We start from the raw sequence: 17,771 nt of genomic DNA, 5'->3' as shown, positions 1-17,771 counted from the left end.
CCATGGCAGAGACCACATAGCTTTGCATTCTACCTTTCCCTCTTGCTAATCCCTGGCTACCTCCATCCTCTCCTATCCAGAATGACTTCGATGCCTATGATGGTTTGAACATGCTCGGCCCATGGTGGCACTATTAGGAGGTGTGGCCTTGTTGGAGAAAGCGTGTCACTGTGAAGGTGGGCTTTTAGTTCCTATGCTCAAACTTTGCCTGCTGTGGAAGAAAGTCTGGTTACCTGTCTCCATAGGCTGATCTCCTTCTGGCTGCTTCAGATCAAGATGTAGAACTCTGGGTCCCTCCAGCACCATGTCTGCTGCACGCTGCCATGCCTCCTCCCACCATGACGACAATGGACTAAACTTCTGAAACTGTAAGCCAGCCCCATTTAATGTTTGCCTTTATGAGAGTTGCCCTGGTCACGGTGTCTCTTCACAGCAATGGAAACTCTAACTAAGATAATGCCCTAGCGAATGATTTGATTCCTGTTCTACAAAGGTATTCAATCACTCTTGCCACCTGGAGAAGCCTTAGAGCCTGAAGCAGTTGTCATTCTCAGCAGGAAGGGGAGCTCGTAGAGTAGAAGTCCCCAGAGAGGATGCTGGGAACTGAAAAGATACTGAGTCACTAAAGTATGGACAAAGAAAAGAAAAACCAGAGTGATACAGACATTTTAATCAAGGCACCTCAGATTGCTTCTGTGGGGATAAACGCCTCTCTCTTCATATTTCAGACTCACTCTCCTGGTCTTTCCTTGAGAACCAATACTGTAGATACAGTGACACCTCCTAAATGACACCACAGAGCAAAGTAATCTCAGATCCCAACAGACCCGAGAGCCCACCCGATCTGTACTGTCTGCCGACCTCTGAAGTCCCAGCTTCTTCTCTTTGGAACTGGTGTTACATGTATTTACGTATTTATTTGGGAAGGAGAGGTAGAGAGACTAAGTGGGCACACGAGGGAGGTCAGAGGCTAACTCTCTGGAGCCTCTTCCCTCCTTCTATGTAGGTCTTGGGATAGAGCTCGAGTCTCCGGGCTCAGCAGCCTTTGCCAAGTCATCTCTCCAGCTCAAGTCCTAGCTGCTAAGTCATCTCTCCAGCTCAAGTCCTAGCTGCCAAGTCATCTCTCCAGCTCAAGTCCTAGCTGCTAAGTCATCTCTCCAGCTCAAGTCCTAGCTGCTAAGTCATCTCTCCAGCTCAAGTCCTAGCTGCCAAGTCATCTCTCCAGCTCAAGTCCTAGCTGCTAAGTCATCTCCCCAGCTCAAGTCCTAGCTGCTAAGTCATCTCTCCAGCTCAAGTCCTAGCTGCTAGTCTGGACAATGGCAAGGGTGAGGTTTGCCTCCCAAGGTTATCTCAAGGACAAATGGAAGGAGTCACTCAGGTGCTCTGTCTGCCGGATTTTGGTAGGATAAGGTGTTACAGGAATCTCTCCAATGAGCCTGGAAAATGTGGCTCTTTCTACCAGAATTCCACGTCCCAAGTGACTGGCTTTGAGAAGATGCTTTTCTGCAAACCACTCAAATTCTTGCTGTTAAGGTCATCAGTATTCCCAGCACACAGCAAGGCTAAGTCCCCAAGTATTGGAAATTCAAGGCTAGTCTGGATTACATGAGATCCTGTTGTAGAACTGGGAAAGGCGGTCTGGTTCCTGGTTGAGCTAAACCCCAGTGACTGTAAAGGGACAGTAGGCAGTTCACCTGATTCCTGGAGGCCCAACCTTCAGTAGATTTTCAGCCATCTGTCACAATCATGTAAGAATGTCTCAAACCCCTCCATGGTGGTAGCCTCAAGACAGATCTCCATTTTAATGAGGTACCTAAAGGCCTGGAGGACTTAGCCAATAAACTCTCCTCAGACACTCCGCCCTGCAAAAGGTATTTAACCTCAGGCCTGACCTGAGAAGTAGGGTATAGTTTTACACATCTACTTTCCACCCTGACAATAAATGCCTTAAAACTACAGACTGCCTCTTTACACCGGGATCTGCTGTGGGGAGTCATAGAGAAGGCCTTTGCCTGAAGAGCCGCAACCAAGCCAAGCTCAAGCCTACAGCCAGCCCCCCCCCCCCCCACCATCAAGCCAAGGACTCTCCCCCCTTTTCCCTCTCGGCCCCAGGCTAGATCCAGCCTGTGTCATCCAGTGGTGCCTGAGTGTCTGAGAGCCCGAGAACCAGATGGCCCAGCCTCCTTGCAGGCCTAGGGAACCCCGAGCCAGCTCTGGCTGTCCTTCGCCTCAGACTCCGCTGCCCCATCCGCGAGCGGTATCCCAGGGCTTCCCCATAATCCGACACCTGCTGAGCAACAGCGTGGGGTAAGCGCTGTCAAAACTCCGGTCCTGCCTCTCTCTCCAAGCAGCAGAGCCTTGTGGCAGAGCGGACACAGTACCCTACTAACCCTACATCCTGCCTATACAGAGAAACCCTGTCTCAAAAAACTAAATAAATGAAAATAAATAAATAAAAGCTGGGGGAGGGGGGTGGTGGCGCACGCCTTTAATCCCAGCACTCAGGAGGCAGAGGCAGATGGAACTCTGAATTTGAGGCCAGCCTGGTCTACAGAGTAAGTTCTAGGACAGTCAGTGCGACATGGAGAAATCTTGTCTTGAAACCCCCCAAAAATAAACAAAGATAAACAGTGTCCGTTAGTAAAATGCTTCCTGCACAAACATAATAGCCTGGATCTGAGTTCGGATCACCCACACTCACGAGGAGTAGTGGAAGAAGACGCATCTCAGCGGTTGAGGGTATCTTGGTGAAGTGGTGCCGCTTAGCCTGAACTGAGTATTAAAGTCACTAATAAAAACACTACGGTTAGATCTGTGTGTTAGAGCTGCAGTTAGCCTGATACACCTGGGAAGAATGGCCTTCAATTGAGGAGATCGCACCGCCCTCCCCCACCCCCACCCCGCCACCCTCCCTTCCTCCCTCCCGCGCCCCATGCAGCAATCAGGGTTTCTATTGCTGTGATTAAACTCCATGACAAGAAGCAACTTTGGGGAAAAGCTTCATTTCATATTCTAGCTTACAGTCCATCACCCAGGGAAGCCAGGGCAGAAACTGATGCAGAGACAGTGGAGGGATGCTGCTTGCCAGTTTGCTCCTCGTGGCTTGCACAGAGTGCTTTAATTATAGAGCCAGCCCCACCAGCCCACAATGGGCTAGGCACTCCCTTATCAATCACTGATTAAGAAAATACAATACATACTTGTCTCTAAGCTAATTTTATGAAGGCATTTTCTCAATTGAGAGTCCCTCTTCCCATCTGACTCTACTTCATGCCAAGTTGATAAAAAAAAAACAAAAAAAAAAAAAAAAAACAAAAAAAAACACTATCATCAGATTGGCCTGTGGGCATTTTTCTTGATTGACAGCTAATTGATGTAGCAGGGTCCAGCCCACTATGAATGGTGCCACTCCTGGACAGGTGGTCCTGAGCTATATGTGAAAGCAGACTAAACAAGCCTTGAGGGCCAGCCAGACAGTGCCACTCCTTCATGGTCTCTGCCTTCAGGTCCCTGCCTTTGAGTTTCTGCCCTGACTTCCTTCTTTAATAGACTGTAACATGGAAGTGTAAGCAGAATAAACCCAGCACCCTCGGCAAGAAGTTGGACCTGGAGTTGTAGCCCCAGCATCACATCCTCTATTGTAGAGGATGGGACAAAGGAGAATGCTTGCTACCAACTTAGGTCTAGGCTCAGTGAGCGACCCTGTCACAGTGAATGAGGTAGAGAGTAACACAGAGGGACGCTGGATGTCTTACTCTGGATTCCCACTCGTGGGTACACCCCAGAACACATGTGTATATCCATCATATATATATGTACATGCACATTGTCTTAGTCAGCGTTTCTATTCCTGCACTATGTAAACATCATGGCTGAGACACAAGCTGGGGAGGAAAGGGTTTATGTAGCTTACACTTCCACATTGCTGTTCATCACCAAAGGAAGTCAGGACAAGAACTCACACAGGGCAGGGACCTGGAGGCAGGAGCTGATGCAGAGGCCATGGAGGGGTGCTGCTTACTGGCTTGCTTTCCCATGGCTTGTTCAGCTTGCTTTCTTATAGAACCCAGGATCACCAGCCCAGGATGGTACCACCCACAATGGGCCCTCCCACCCTTGATCACTAATTGAAAAAATGCCTTACAGCTGGATCTCATGGAGGCATTTCCTCAACGGAGGCTCCTTTCTCTGTGGTAACTCCAGCTTATATCAAGTTGACACACAAAACCGTCCAGTAAACACATAAACACTCATATACATGTGAAAATAGAAGGCACAGTTTATACTAGGTGTGTAATAATAGTAAGAACTATAGTTATAGTAAAAATAATAAGTAATAATAATAGTAAATAATAACAATAGTAAGAACTCACACTGGACTGTGAGAAGTGAGGAAGCCCTAGTGAGAGAGATTGTGCTAGATCTGTGTTTTGAAGAGGACTAGGGGCAAAAGGGGGAGCCTAAGGTTAATGCAATGAGGAAAAGCTTTACACCGAGGTCTTCAAACCTGGTGACACAGAGCAATGCCTCTTGGATAGAAACATATCCAGGAACACTTTGTAAACGAGCTCCTTAACACAGGTGTCTTTAGGGATCATCTGTAAAATATAATTAAGATATTTTGTGGATGCCCCCTGAAATGCATGAATACTATGTATGTAACCATGTTCAACAGTGCCAAGATATGCTAGAGTATAAAGCTGTAATGCATGGTAAGGATACAGCTCAGTGAGAATACGTTTACAAAGCCCCGAGCTGGATCTCTACCGAGGCATAAAATGGAACAGAGTGCACACCTATAGTCCCAGATACTCAGGAAACTTGAAGTAGGAAAATCAGAAGTTCAAGGGCAGCTTGGGCTACTTGAGACCCTGTTATCATAAAAGAGAAGAGTCTAGTTCCTCATGTCTTTTAGTATTAAGTGGGAAATTCTAAAGCATCTAGATGCCTAATAAGACCTGTATCTTATTTACACGTGTGTGTGGGTTTTATTTTTGTTCCACTTTAAAGAAGTAATCAAAGGGGAGTGGTAAGACAGGTAAATATACCAATATGTTTTCTGTAAGTATATTCACTTCTCCAATGGTGGGGGGGAGGGAGGAACGACTTTAATTACATAAGTGTAAAAAAAAGTGTTTGACTGACCATCCTTGACAAGATCTGGGCCTTTTGTGTGCAAATGTAATCCATGTTTACAGTAAGCTTAGATTTGGGGCTGATGTTTGAGCTCTTGTCTTTCAGCACATCCTCTGGAGCCCTGTGTCCTTTACACTGTAGCATCTGCTGGAGCTTGCCTGCTGAGCTTGGGGTTGGGGGGCGGGGCAGGAGGTCTTGCAACCCTCAAGAAGGTTGAAAAACTGTAGATGAGAACTCGTACCTACTTGAAATAAATTGGCTGTTCTGTGTTCAGAATCTGTGTTGAGGAATAGTTCAGAGAGAACGGCCAGGTCCCAGGGAATGGTGGGTCACAGGAATCTTATTATAGGGCTTATCTGTACACCCATGCTTACTTTTTTTTTTTCCCCAACTGCAAAGAACGGCCACTGGCTTGAGACAGGCCCAGTGCTTCCTTTATCCCAGCTCCTTTATGCTCCCCTTTTAAAGAAGCTGTCAAGTTCTCTTTCTGCAGCTGACAGGAAAGGCCAAATCTGGGATGCTGCAAAGCAGCACAAAAAGAAAGTTTTTTGTGTTGATGTTTTTACCAAGTGAGCTAAGGAGAATTTTAGAATCATGTAATTTACTCCGGAGGCATTTACTGTACATAGCTATAGTGATGGTAATTTCCTTCATTGTTGAAGTGAAAAGATAACCATCAATCAGTTGTCAATTGGTCAATTGCAGAAGTGATGAAAAGAACCCAGTTGGAACAATCACTTCTGTGGCTACCTAGACCATTGGGAGGCTTGAGAAAAGCATGGGAACTGGATTGCGTTTTTTAAAGGGATTGGGCCAGATCACCAGAAAGGTTAATGGGCATCACCGCCCGGTTAAGAATGGTTTTACCATTACACATTTTCAAACTGAAAAAATACAATTGAAACATGATGTTAAAGGTAAAAAATTGTTCACTGAGCTAGGTAAAAGGTAACCAACCCCCTCCCCAAACCCTGGAAATTACTATTCTCTTAATAAAGAAATAAATAATAACTCATTAATAACAGCAACACAAGTTCATAACAATGGTCTGTGCCATCTTAGCTCTGGTCCTAGGGACCTTGAAACAAGTCACTTTCCAGGTATTTTTCTTAAGGCATGGGAAAAATCAAGTTAATTTTAAATATTGGGCTTAAACAAACATCTTCAAATGATTTTGTTGTTAAAAGCCTGTGGGTATTCACATAAAAGTTAGGATAACAGTAGTTTTAAAAATCAGTAACTTGCTTGAACAGGAATGGTGCCTCAGGACTTAGTGCTGGGAATGTGATTTCCTGTCAATTTCACCTATTTCTAAGAAGAGAAATGTCATAGATTTATTCTGAGAGAGTCCCAAACACATCTTGTTGGGGGTTTTGTTTGTTTGTTTGCTTGCTTGTTTGGGGTTTTGTTTTGTTTTGTTTTTGTTTGTTTTTTCTTTGCTTTTTTGTTTTGTTTTGTTTTGTTTTTACTGTGGTAGGTAATAAAAAAGGATTACAGGCCCCTAGAAGGACACAGCATCATCAGTGTGCAATCCAGCCCATGGTTTCTTAGATACCGTATTGTCTATTCTGTTCCGCTATGTGAAAAATGTTGAATATCAACAATGGGTTTCAGTGCTGCATTGTTGAGTTTTGTATGAACTAATCTAGCTTCACTAAAAAAAAAAATAAAGAAGAAGAAAAAAAAGAAAAAGAAGGAAAGAAAGAAGAAATAAAGGGAAAGAAAAAAAAAAGACAGCTTTGAACAAAAGTCCACAGCCAGTGTGTTCCAAGTCCCTGCTCAGGGCTGACTGTGGCAGGGGACACTCTCCTGCTGGCTCTCTCTGTCCACACTTAGCTGGCTCCTGTCCTCAGGTGCACGGCCACACCCTTGCACCCAACCTTGATCCTCTGATGGGGAAGGTCCCAGGACTTGTCTGCTGGGACAGGCCTCACCCCCAAGAGCTCTGGGCAGTACTGAGAAGGTAAGGGATTGCGTGCGCAGCTTCTCTGCCCGGGTGGGCTGGCCTAGCTCGGAAACTTTGTGGAGAACCATGGATCTTTTAACTTCTACCTCTCTCTGTTCTCCTCTTCCTCCTCCTCCTCCTCTTTCTTCTTCTTCCTCTAGCAAACCTGACAGATTTCTCCAGAACAGTGGCCATCCATGGGATGAGTGAAAGCCTCTTTCTATTCCAGTAAGTAATTGACTTGTAACTAAAAAATTGTCGTGGCTGCTGTGTCAAGTGCAGGGTGAGTGGCTGCTGGCACAGGTGCTGCTTCCCCTTTAGACTGGAAAGAAAGGGGGCTTAACCTGTGATTAAGTTTCAAGTCAATTGACCTCAACATGATAGCACATAATTCTCCCTTACCTCCCGAAAGGCCCTGGTTCCTGCTTTGACCCTGGGTCTGACACCTGTGCTTTTAATGTCTCCCAGTGCAAAGGCTAGAGTTGCTCTTTTCCTTTAGAAGTAAGTGAGAAGATAAAGAGCCCAGGGTGAATCCCAGTGGTATGGACCATAACCATCTCTGAAATAGTGCTCTGTGAGCTTGTTTGTGAGGGGCTGGTTTGGTTTGGTTTGGTTTTTTGGTTTTTTGTGTTTTTAGTGCAATAACTCTAACTTCATGGAAATTATTCTTGTACAGTTTTAAACTCTGATTTTATAGACAAATTTCATGAGCTGCTAGGGTTACACAAAGTCTGGATCAGTGAATGGCAGGCAAGCAAGGGTGTTAGGAAGTTGACGTAAAGTGCTTTGGAGTGCTCAACTCCGATACACCACACTGCACGAGCTCAACATGATACACCACACTGCACGAGCTCAACTCCGATACACCACACTGCACGAGCTCAACTCCGATACACCACACTGCACGAGCTCAACATGCCTCAATCTTTGCTGATTTTTTTTTTTTTTTTTTTTTTTGGAGCTGTAAGGGGAAATAGCAACATTGTTTCTCTGAGTTTCTACAAACGGGCTCAAAGTCTATTTAATGTCTGCTGGACGCCCCACTTGAATTTTGGAGTCAGGGGGATACATACTAACCCAAAGCAAAATAAATCAGTGACAGCTAAAATTACTGCTCTCCATTCCTTTTACAAAGACCAGATGCATGCTATGATTTTCTGTAAGATTCAGGCAGCTCCAGGCTTCTGCGTTTTCCTCTTTTTCTTACCATGGGAATTAAAAGTGCACGCTGATGGTGGCTACTCAGCCTCATTTTGGGGCCAGGCTGGGATGAGCTGTCTGAGCCATTTCTGACCCTCTGCTTGCAGCAGCGAGCCTGAATTCCCCCCTTGCTTGCCCATCACTGTCAGTCAATTATAGGATTGAACTGAACCAGAAAATCTGGTACAGTCTGGTAATTAGTACAAAGGGTTTCCAGTCTAGTGTGAAGACTGAGATGCAGGAGCCCCAGCAGCCCCAGAAATCGTTTTGATTGGACATGGACATTGCTTTTTAGTGCTGCCTGGTGACTTCCTAAAGATAATACCTCCTGCCCTACAGGTCTTCCTTCAAGTACATTATGGGCCTTTTTGAAAGAGTCGTGTGTGTGTGTGTGTGTGTGTGTGTGTCTGTGCATGTGTGTGTGTGTTTCCTTTTTTAGAACCCACTTCTCCCATTTTTAGACTGTCATTTTTACCTATCAAACAGACACATTTTGACTTGCCCAACAAAGAACCAAGTTATCAACACTCGCAGAAGCTGACGTTTTTAATTCAGGCTTCATTATGGCTTTGAGTTATGACAGTGAAGTACAAAGACATTTTAAGGGGGTTTTTTCATTATTTTTTTAAATCCAGAATTGGGATGTTTATCTTTCTTTTGTAGTCATGCTTCCCTCTCTATCTCCTTCTTGGTAATATATAATTAGTATTATCAAAACCATCAGCTATCATCCCTTTTGACTTCTAACCTTTATTTTTTTTAATGCGTCTCAAACTAAAATAAGAGAAAAAAAAACCTTACATAACCGATCTTAATTAACTATTTTGGGATTGTTAAAACAAGGACACATTTTCAAGTGTGAATCTCTTAAAATAGAATAAGAATAGGTAAATAACATTTCTTGGTAAAATAACAGTGACAAAATTAATCTCGTGAAAAATATTTCAGCTGGAAGTGTGGTTGTACCATGTTTATTTCAGCACACATTTTTAACTTATATTCTAGAGACTTGGGCTTGTTGGCAGTGCTGGTTTGGGATACATTGTGGATGTTTTAGGGTGATATATATATATATATCATATATATATATGATATATATATATATATATATGCATAAGCAAGCATGTTCTTTGATTCAGAATCACAATGACCTAATCTTATATCAGATAAAATGAAAGAGTTTGGTAACCTCTCAATGTGGCTAATGCCTACCTCCAAAAGATAGATATATCTCTATGTAAGAACAAATTGGAAGATGCTGGGTACAAAATTGCAGAACCAGCAGGGTCCAAACTAAGACAAGCAGAAAACACATGGTTCTTCATTTCCGAGACTCTTGTCTTTAGAACAATCTGCACAGCGATTCCTTCAGACACACGTGTGTCCTGAATCCTCTAGAGGAAGATTAACCCAGGTCTTGCTGGAGCGTTAAGTACGTGTTTTATTCTGTTTACCTTCTTCAGAAAATGGCTGGTACCACGCCTGCTGGGGAGCCTTACATCTCTGACTTTGCTATTGCATTTCAAGAAGGTTAATGTCGCTTTTGTAGCTCTGTCAGAAGTAAAGCATTTTCCCAATAAACATGTAGTGATTCCCAAGGCTGTTTGTGCAACAGCGATTCTGCTGAAATACTTCTGTATTCATTTTCCCATTGTTTATTAATCATAACACAGCGTTATGCTTTGAGAATGAGCATATTTATGTAATTAACACTTTTTGTTTTTAGCTAAACCTTGCTCATTAAAAACTAAGAGCGTCTCAGAAAACAATATAAATAGGCAACTTCTCTGGGATGATATTTACATTCATTTTGAACTTGCTGTTAGGTTTACATGTTCAGCCGTACCCATGAATTCTCTAAAGCACATTTGGGGAATAGTTCCCTTATATATTTTTTTTGTATACATCTAAGCTATATGTTGAAATTACAAAGGTGCTGGCCATATGTAGTATAACACAGTTCTGTACTTGAGAACCTGAAGGTGGCTCTGTGTAAAATTCCTGGAGCCCACAAGCTTCAGTCTAAACACATTCTGTGTCGTTTCAATCTTATTCCAAGAGGCAAGAGCCAAACTTTTTTATGTTTCCATTTTTTAAATCAGCACATAAGGTGTTAGGTAGCAGACTAACATGGTCCAAGAGAATGTGCTGTTATTGGTCTCCTTCAGCCCATGGCCTCTACCCCATTCCCCTTCTGCCTTCCTGACCCCCCTATTCTTTCCACTTTCCTAAGAGTACAAGCTGAGAAAAACCTTCAAGGCTATTAAGCATTGTGACTTTCAAACTAAGTTTTCTTGGGGACACTGAGGCTGTCGAGAACAGAAGGCTAGTAACTGTTTGGTCCCTTAAGCTCAGTGAACCTGTGCTGTTGTCTGCTGAATGTACATGCGAGGTACAAGATAAAGAATTACTCAGACCGTCACCTTAGACGTGGGAGTGCACAGCAAACCCAGGATTGTCCACAGAGATGGTGACACAGTCAACTTTGGTTCTCAGTCTTGGACTGTGGTGGACAGTCACAGGTCATTGTCTAGACATTCTGTTACTAAAAGCACACACTGAGGGAGAAATAGCCCTGTGCTCAGAGTCAAGACATGAGCTTGTACCAAATTCAACCCTTTGCTTCAGCAGGACTATTATTTCTGGGTGCATAATTGTGTTATTAAAGTATTGATCCATCTTTTTTTCCCTAGGAAAGTAATATTTTGGAGATAATTCTTAAAATGTGAGTGTGATTTTTAAAGGTGACCAACATAGGCATTTTAAAGCACATGGCTCATTGGTCTTAACTGGTAGGAATTTTTTTTTTCGAAGTGGAAAATTTTAATTAGGACTTAAATTCAAATGTAAGAAACAGAGAATAAGTTAAGGAAAACTGAGTTACAATTTTTCCAAGAATGCATTTGATGAAATACAATTTCCATAAGCCTTGCCACATGACAGAATAACATGGTATATTTAAGGACATAAAGCACACTGTCTTTATCTAGGCAATTCATAGTGAAAGTTGGAAAATACTAGAGAAAAGGGGTGTGTGTATGTGTGTGTGTGTGTGTTTTCAGAAGTGAGTACTCTGAATTATATAATATATATGTATATTATATTTGTGTGTGTGTGTGTATATATATATATATATATATATAGTTTGTTTGTATATGTGTATTATCACCCCAAACTATGTCATTTGCAAGTTTCATTACATATATGCACACACAGCTTTTGTGCAAATTTGCTGCCTTAATTCTTCGAGCCTAATATTTTATCAAACACATTTCGGGTAGTTCTTGATTTGAACCTTTGCAGATAAGCCACAGCCCAAACAAAAAGCCCTACCAAGTAATTTTCATATGATTTATGTCAACTATGTGAGGGCTTACTCATCTTTTATCTTCATCTTATAGAAAGGAAATCCCATTTATTTACTCCCTCAACAAATAGTTAAGCACAGAGCTCAGGTGCTGGGAGTCCAGGAATCAGTTAAGTAAGCAGAGCCCATCACCTACAGTCCTGGCAGAGTGGGGGAGTGGGACCGCGGATATGAAGTCAGGAACAGCTCAAACAGTTCTGGGTATTTTTGGCATTTGTTGCTTCATCTGGCTGTGTTTGTTTCATTGTTCTTGTTGGATTTTTTTTTTATTTGTTTGTTTTGTTCTGTTTTTTTTTTCCTGACTCCAAACTGAGAGAAAAGAGCAGGTGGGCTGGGGGGAGGGGATACCCACCAGTGCAGAAGGTACAGCCTGGTGGACCTCCTGAGGACCACTTATGCACCAGGAGATACCTCTGAGATTCTTCGGTGGTAATGCAGGAATGTGTGCATTGGTGGCTTGGAAGGCAGATATGAAGGGGGAAAGGAGGAAGCTCGTGGGCACAGCCCACTTCTGACCTCATCCCTTCCCCTTCCAGACTCCTTAGCTGTGTTGTCCTTCAGACACAAAGAGTCCTTTCAGGGGCTGGCACAAGACTTTCTTCAGTCAGAAGCCTGCATACCTTACTTGTCTGTCATAGCTCAGAGAGTCTGGTGATCAGATTCAGTTCTTGGTGGTACCATGGGCCCTATCTCAGACAGAAAGTGTTTTCTCTGACTGGTCATCCACAGGTCTCTCTCGAGCTGTAACCTTCACTGGGGTGGCAGTGGGGTGTCATATGAGTGACACACAGTGCAATCGGACCATGAGCAGTTAACTTGTGGTCTTCAGACCATCTTCATGTCTCTAGAACATGAGAACAGAAAATGTGGTGCTTTCCAGAGAAGTTTCTGGAAATGGCAGGAGAGTTCTGCCTTCCTGTTGGATTGCTCTCTGGAGATCATCAGAGGCAGAATATTTACTCCTGTGGTCATACTTTTGCTCAGAGGCTTGAAAAACTGTGGAGATTTCAAAAGTCAAAAGGGCACGGTGCTCATAAGTGAAAGGAAGTGAGTCCCTGTGTCCACTGTAGCATTTGCCTTCACTGTCACAGAGTCCCTGTGCCCACTCTAGTGTCTGTCCTAGCCTTCATGGAGTCCCTGTGTCTATTATAGTGTCGGCCTCTGCTGTCACAGAGTCCCTGTGTCCGCTGTAGCGTCTGCCTTGTTGTCACGGAGTCCCTGTGTTCACTGTAGCATTTGCCTTAGCTGTCACAGAGTTCCTGTGTCTATTATAGTGTTTGCCTTAGCTTTCACAGATCCCTATATCCACTCTAGCATCTGCCTTGGCCATTACAGAGTCCTTGTGTCCACTATAGCATCTGCCTTAGCTGTCACAGATCCCTGTGTACACTATAGTGTCTGCCTCTGCCATCACGGAGTCCCTATGTCCACTGTAGCATCTGCCTTTACTGTCAGAGTCACTGTGTCCACTGTAGCGTCTACCTTAGTCATCAGAGAGTCTCTGTGTCCACTATGGGGTCTGCCTCTGCTGTCACAGAGTCCCTATGTCCATTGCAGCATCTGCCTTTGCTGTCACAGAATCCCTGTGTCCTCTGTAGCATCTGTCATTTGCTGTCACAAGGAGTCAAAGTGGGGTCTCTGAACCATCTTACCCCTTTTGGATGTTGCAAATCGATTTTGTTTGTTTGCTTCCTCATATTCACCTCAGCGTTTCTCTCTGTGGACCATTGTTAGGAAATATGAGGGAAAGGCCTAGGAAAGAATTTGGGATATTTAAGGTAAAACCAAGAGCTCTGTCTGTTTCCATCTAGTTAGCTTAGATCAATTTTCTAATCTATTCTCCTGTGTCATCTACCTATTGATACATGCTGGGCCTCAGAGTGCTGGCTTCCTTTGACTCTTTTAATTAACTTTTAAAATCAATTATGGTTATTTGTATAGATTCCTATTGTGTCTTCTCTTTGCCTTTGCATGGTTTGGGTTTTCGCTTTGTTTTGTCTTTTTGATTTTTGCTTTTTTGTTTACGCTACTCACTGTTGTGAATTAACAGTATCTTCCCTTCCACCTCTTGAACTAGAGAAACTATTAGCTAATAAGAGGCTAAATGAGCCTGAGACTATAGGGACGCTGGGATCCTTAAATTATTTAAATTGAAAAATGGCTGGTTTTACAATCAGAAAAACTCAAGTGGACTGTAAGCCCTACTTGACCGTCCCCTTCTCTGGATGATCCCGTAATGACAGCTGGAGTTATCTGCCGTCCACATCACTGTCCACAAAAGCTGGGGCATTCACTACTAACCTCTGCTGCAGCTCTGGGAAGCTGGAGACAACTCAGGAAAGAGGCGCCTGGAGGTTGGGAAACTTTACCAGAATCTGAGGCTGGCTCTGGTGGCATACAAACTCAGTGAAGACAGCAGATCCAACAGCCAAGGCCACGAGCACCCCCTCTTTCCCCAGAATGGAGGCTCAACAACTCACACATGGAAGGAAGGCTGGAGGGGAGCAGAGGGAAGGCACAGAGTAAGGGAAAGGCAGGGCGCAGTGCAGTTGCTGCTGTGAAAGGTTTGCAAGCTCCCATAAGCATCCCGGATTATATCTTCAATTTCTTTTTAAGCTGTGTGTGTTTCATGGTGTGTAGGTATATGCACCTGTGGAGGTCAAAGGTTGGCACTAGGCATCTTGTTCTATAATTTTACCCCTTACTTTTTGAGACAAGTTCTCTAATTGAGCCTGGGCTTCATTGAGTAGGCAAGATTGGCTGGCCAGTGAACCCCTGGATCCTCCTGTCTCTGGTTACTAGTACTAGGATTACAGGGAATGCTGCCTTTATGTGGATTTTGGAGATTTGAACCCAGGTCCCCATGCTTGTGAGGACCCATCTCTATAGTCCCAGATTTTCTTTTGGTAGGTGAGTCACACTGGGGTCAGCACTGATTGATTTTCTGAAATCCATCACTGCCAAGAGCATTAAATCAGAGATGTTAATAGACATGGGTCACACTATGACAATGAGGAATTCATTCATATATATACACATATATACAGACAAACATATAGATATCACACAGACACGCACGCACACACACACATGCCAACAACTTATGTGCATTTATCAAGCTAGATCCATTATACTACAAAATAACAAAATAAGATTTTGATTCACTACCTCCCACTAATAAATCAGAATATTGAAATCAGAAATACAGAACACATTACAAATGATTTTAACATGAAAAAAATACTAGGCTTTCATAAATCTCTCATTCTTTATTTTACATTTAAAATTTAAAATTTCGTAAAAAACAAAATCTGACAAATTAGATTCAAAATCGCAGTCTTTTTGTTTTGTTTTGTTTTGTTGGAAAGTAGCCTGTTCCTCCTTTCAAAGCCCAACTCTGAAAACATTTGTCAGGAAACTTCCAACGCTGCTGTCACCATGGCAACCACCTGCCAACTGCCATTGGCTGAAGGCTGGCTATAATCTCCTAACTCTATTCTCTTCCCCAAGCCTTCAATTCAAGCCTGTCTGCCTTTCTGCTCAGGAATTTTGGGGAGGGGGATTAATATTAAGGTTAAATTACCTACCAGTAGCCCCTCTTTGCATGTAGCTGACAAGCTTAGGTAGCAAATGAAGGAGTGGAGTGAAGCCTGTGACATCACACAAATGCCCTCATGATGATGACAGCTTATGTCACAAGGATCTTGAGGGTCCAGAGAAGCCAGCCTGTCTGTCTAGCCACCTAGCACAGTTTGGCTCTTATAATCTCAAAATGTTTATATGTTCATGTGACATGTTTGTAAACTGATTTTTGGTGATGGGAGATTGATGAAATTATTTAGGACTTTTCTTTCCATTTTGAGTTCAGATGTGGCTTCTTTCTCCAGTTAAAGAACATAAGGCCCTTTCCACTCCCACACCAAAGTGTCACAATGACAGAACATGGAAGGCCCTGTTTGAGGCTCCCTTGGGCCCCCCATTAGTATGCACTGATAGTATACTATCTTGTAAGAGAAACTTCTTTAACTTTTACATGACTTCAAGATTTCTTCCTTAGGGACACCTATGGGAGGTGGAAGTCCCCCAGGGTGACTTAACTCCAACACATTCTCCCAACATGACAACATCCTGGGGGTAAATGAGCAAAAGCATCATGATTTCAGGATTGACCTTGAATTTGCTGTGACTGACCCTTCATAGTCACCTGAACATGGAAACATCAGATTACTGCATGTTCCTTCAAGCTCAGTGCTAGTCAAGACTGTCCTCATGAAATGAAAGAAAGAAAGAGAGAAAGAGAGAAAGAGAGAAAGAGAGAAAGGAAGAAAGGAAGAAAGGAAGAAAGGAAGAAAGGAAGAAAGAAAGAAAGAAAGAAAGAAAGAAAGAAAGAAAGAAAGAAAGAAAGAAAGAAAGAAAGAAAGAAAGAAAAGTTCAATGAACACACAAAGGCACACAGACAGACAGACAGACACACACACACACACACACACACACTTTGGGACTGGAAAGATGGCCCAGTGGCAAGGAGAGCTGATGTTCTTGCAGAGGTTTGGTTCCCAACACCCACATGGTATCTAACAGCTAGCTATCTGTAACTCCAGTTCCAGGGGATGAGACCAACAACCCCCTTCAGGCCTCTAGGAACACACAGTACACATACATGCATACATATGGACAAAGCACTCATACACAAAAAATAAAAATAAATCAAAGTCAGGCACAGTGGTGCATGTTTTTAATTCCAGCACTTGGGAGACAGAGGCAGCCCAATCTCTATGAGCCAGAGAACAGCCTGTCTACGTAGTGAGTTCCAGGACAGCCAGTGATACACACTGAGAACCTATCAAAACACCAAAATAATAATAGTTAATAATAGTACTTTTTTTAAGTGAAGCACACTAAAAAGAAGGAAATGGAAACTTAGAAGGACCAGGGAGGGAAGGCTGTGAGGGAGAAGATGGTAAAAATAGCATTACTTGGGTTGAAGCTGCTGTCATGAGACCCAGGCTGTGGACACAGGCTTAAAAAGGCAATGATAAAAGAGAAAGTGAAATTGGCAGACAAGCTTCCGGGAGAACAAATCGCACAGGAGAACAAATCGCAGAATTCCTGACTTCCCAGAGCTCTCCTGAGATGTGAGCTGGGGTGCCTCCGAGCCATCTCTGGCTCTCCACAGTGAGTCCTCTGTTGAAGCTGTCCTTCCAGCCTAAGTCTCCAGGGAGCCACAGTGCTGGCACTGTGCACAATTTAAAGCAGATGCGGGAGAGTCACGTGACACCACAGGGTTGTTACCAGATGAACATTGTTGTACGATCATGCTGAGTTTCGTCGTTTTACTAACTGTACTGCTGGTGTATGCTACTCCGGACTTTACACTAAAAACATAGCTGTTTTCTAAAAATTTTAGTGTTCAAAATGCAATCATTTTCTCACAAGGTTTTTAAAGTCCAAAATTCAGACTACAGCCAAACTCATTACATCAGGAAGTCTGAGGATAAAACCCACTCATCAATATATTCTGAACTCGATTGGTGACTGTCAAAAATGCCTAAGGTAGACAGAACGACAAGTCCAAAGATAGGAGGCAGGACAAAGCAAGAGAGCATGGGTTATAGGCACCAGTTGTGTCTGTACACTGTCAGTTTGTCAACCTGACAGATAGTCTCCACTTCTTCCTTCTGTGCCCTGGTCCTCGGACACTCAATGAGCAAAAGGTAAAAGGAAGCATCGGCCTCTCCATAGTTTCAGAATTCTCATTAAAGATAAACAAATGATGAACAGTTGGGAGATGGCTCAATATGTAAAGTACATAAATGTGAAGACCTGGTTCAATCCCCATCACCTGTGTAAAAAGCTTATGTGTATCTGTAATCCCAGCACTAGGAAAGCAGAGACAGGAGGATTCCTAGGACTTAAGAACTAGCCGGCCTAGCCTAACTAGTGAGCTCTGGGATCAATGAGAGACCCTGTGTCAAAAAATAAAGTAAGAGGGCTGGGTGTGGTGGTTTGTGCCTTTAATCCCAGTACTTGAACGGCAGAGCAAGCAGATAGCTGTGATTTTGAGGCCAGCCTGGTGTACATAGAGAGTTCCAGGTCAGCCAGAGTCACATAGTGAGAGACCCT

The 17,771-nt window shown here is 43.4% G+C and overlaps 1 long non-coding RNA gene across 17 annotated transcripts in view; it reads left to right on the top strand.

Annotated features, from left to right (window-relative positions):
• The window catches only part of LOC115030650 (uncharacterized), a 614,991-nt gene that overhangs the window by 467,052 nt on the left and 130,168 nt on the right, over positions 1-17,771 (top strand). Inside the window, exons 1-2 of one of the 17 annotated variants that reach the window (XR_003836254.2) lie at positions 6,906-7,099; positions 7,243-7,309. The exons of the other annotated variants lie outside the window; for them this stretch is intronic. This is a non-coding gene — a long non-coding RNA (uncharacterized LOC115030650). Of the gene's footprint in view, positions 1-6,905; positions 7,100-7,242; positions 7,310-17,771 lie in introns of those variants that run through there. 17 annotated transcript variants of the gene reach the window in all.

This window comes from Mus caroli, unplaced genomic scaffold, assembly GCF_978045245.1.
Source record: "Mus caroli unplaced genomic scaffold, Mus_caroli_1 scaffold_3, whole genome shotgun sequence".
NCBI lineage: Eukaryota > Metazoa > Chordata > Mammalia > Rodentia > Muridae > Mus > Mus caroli.
The sequence above is the reverse complement of the archived record's forward strand: the minus strand, read 5'-3'. Positions and strand labels throughout refer to the sequence as shown.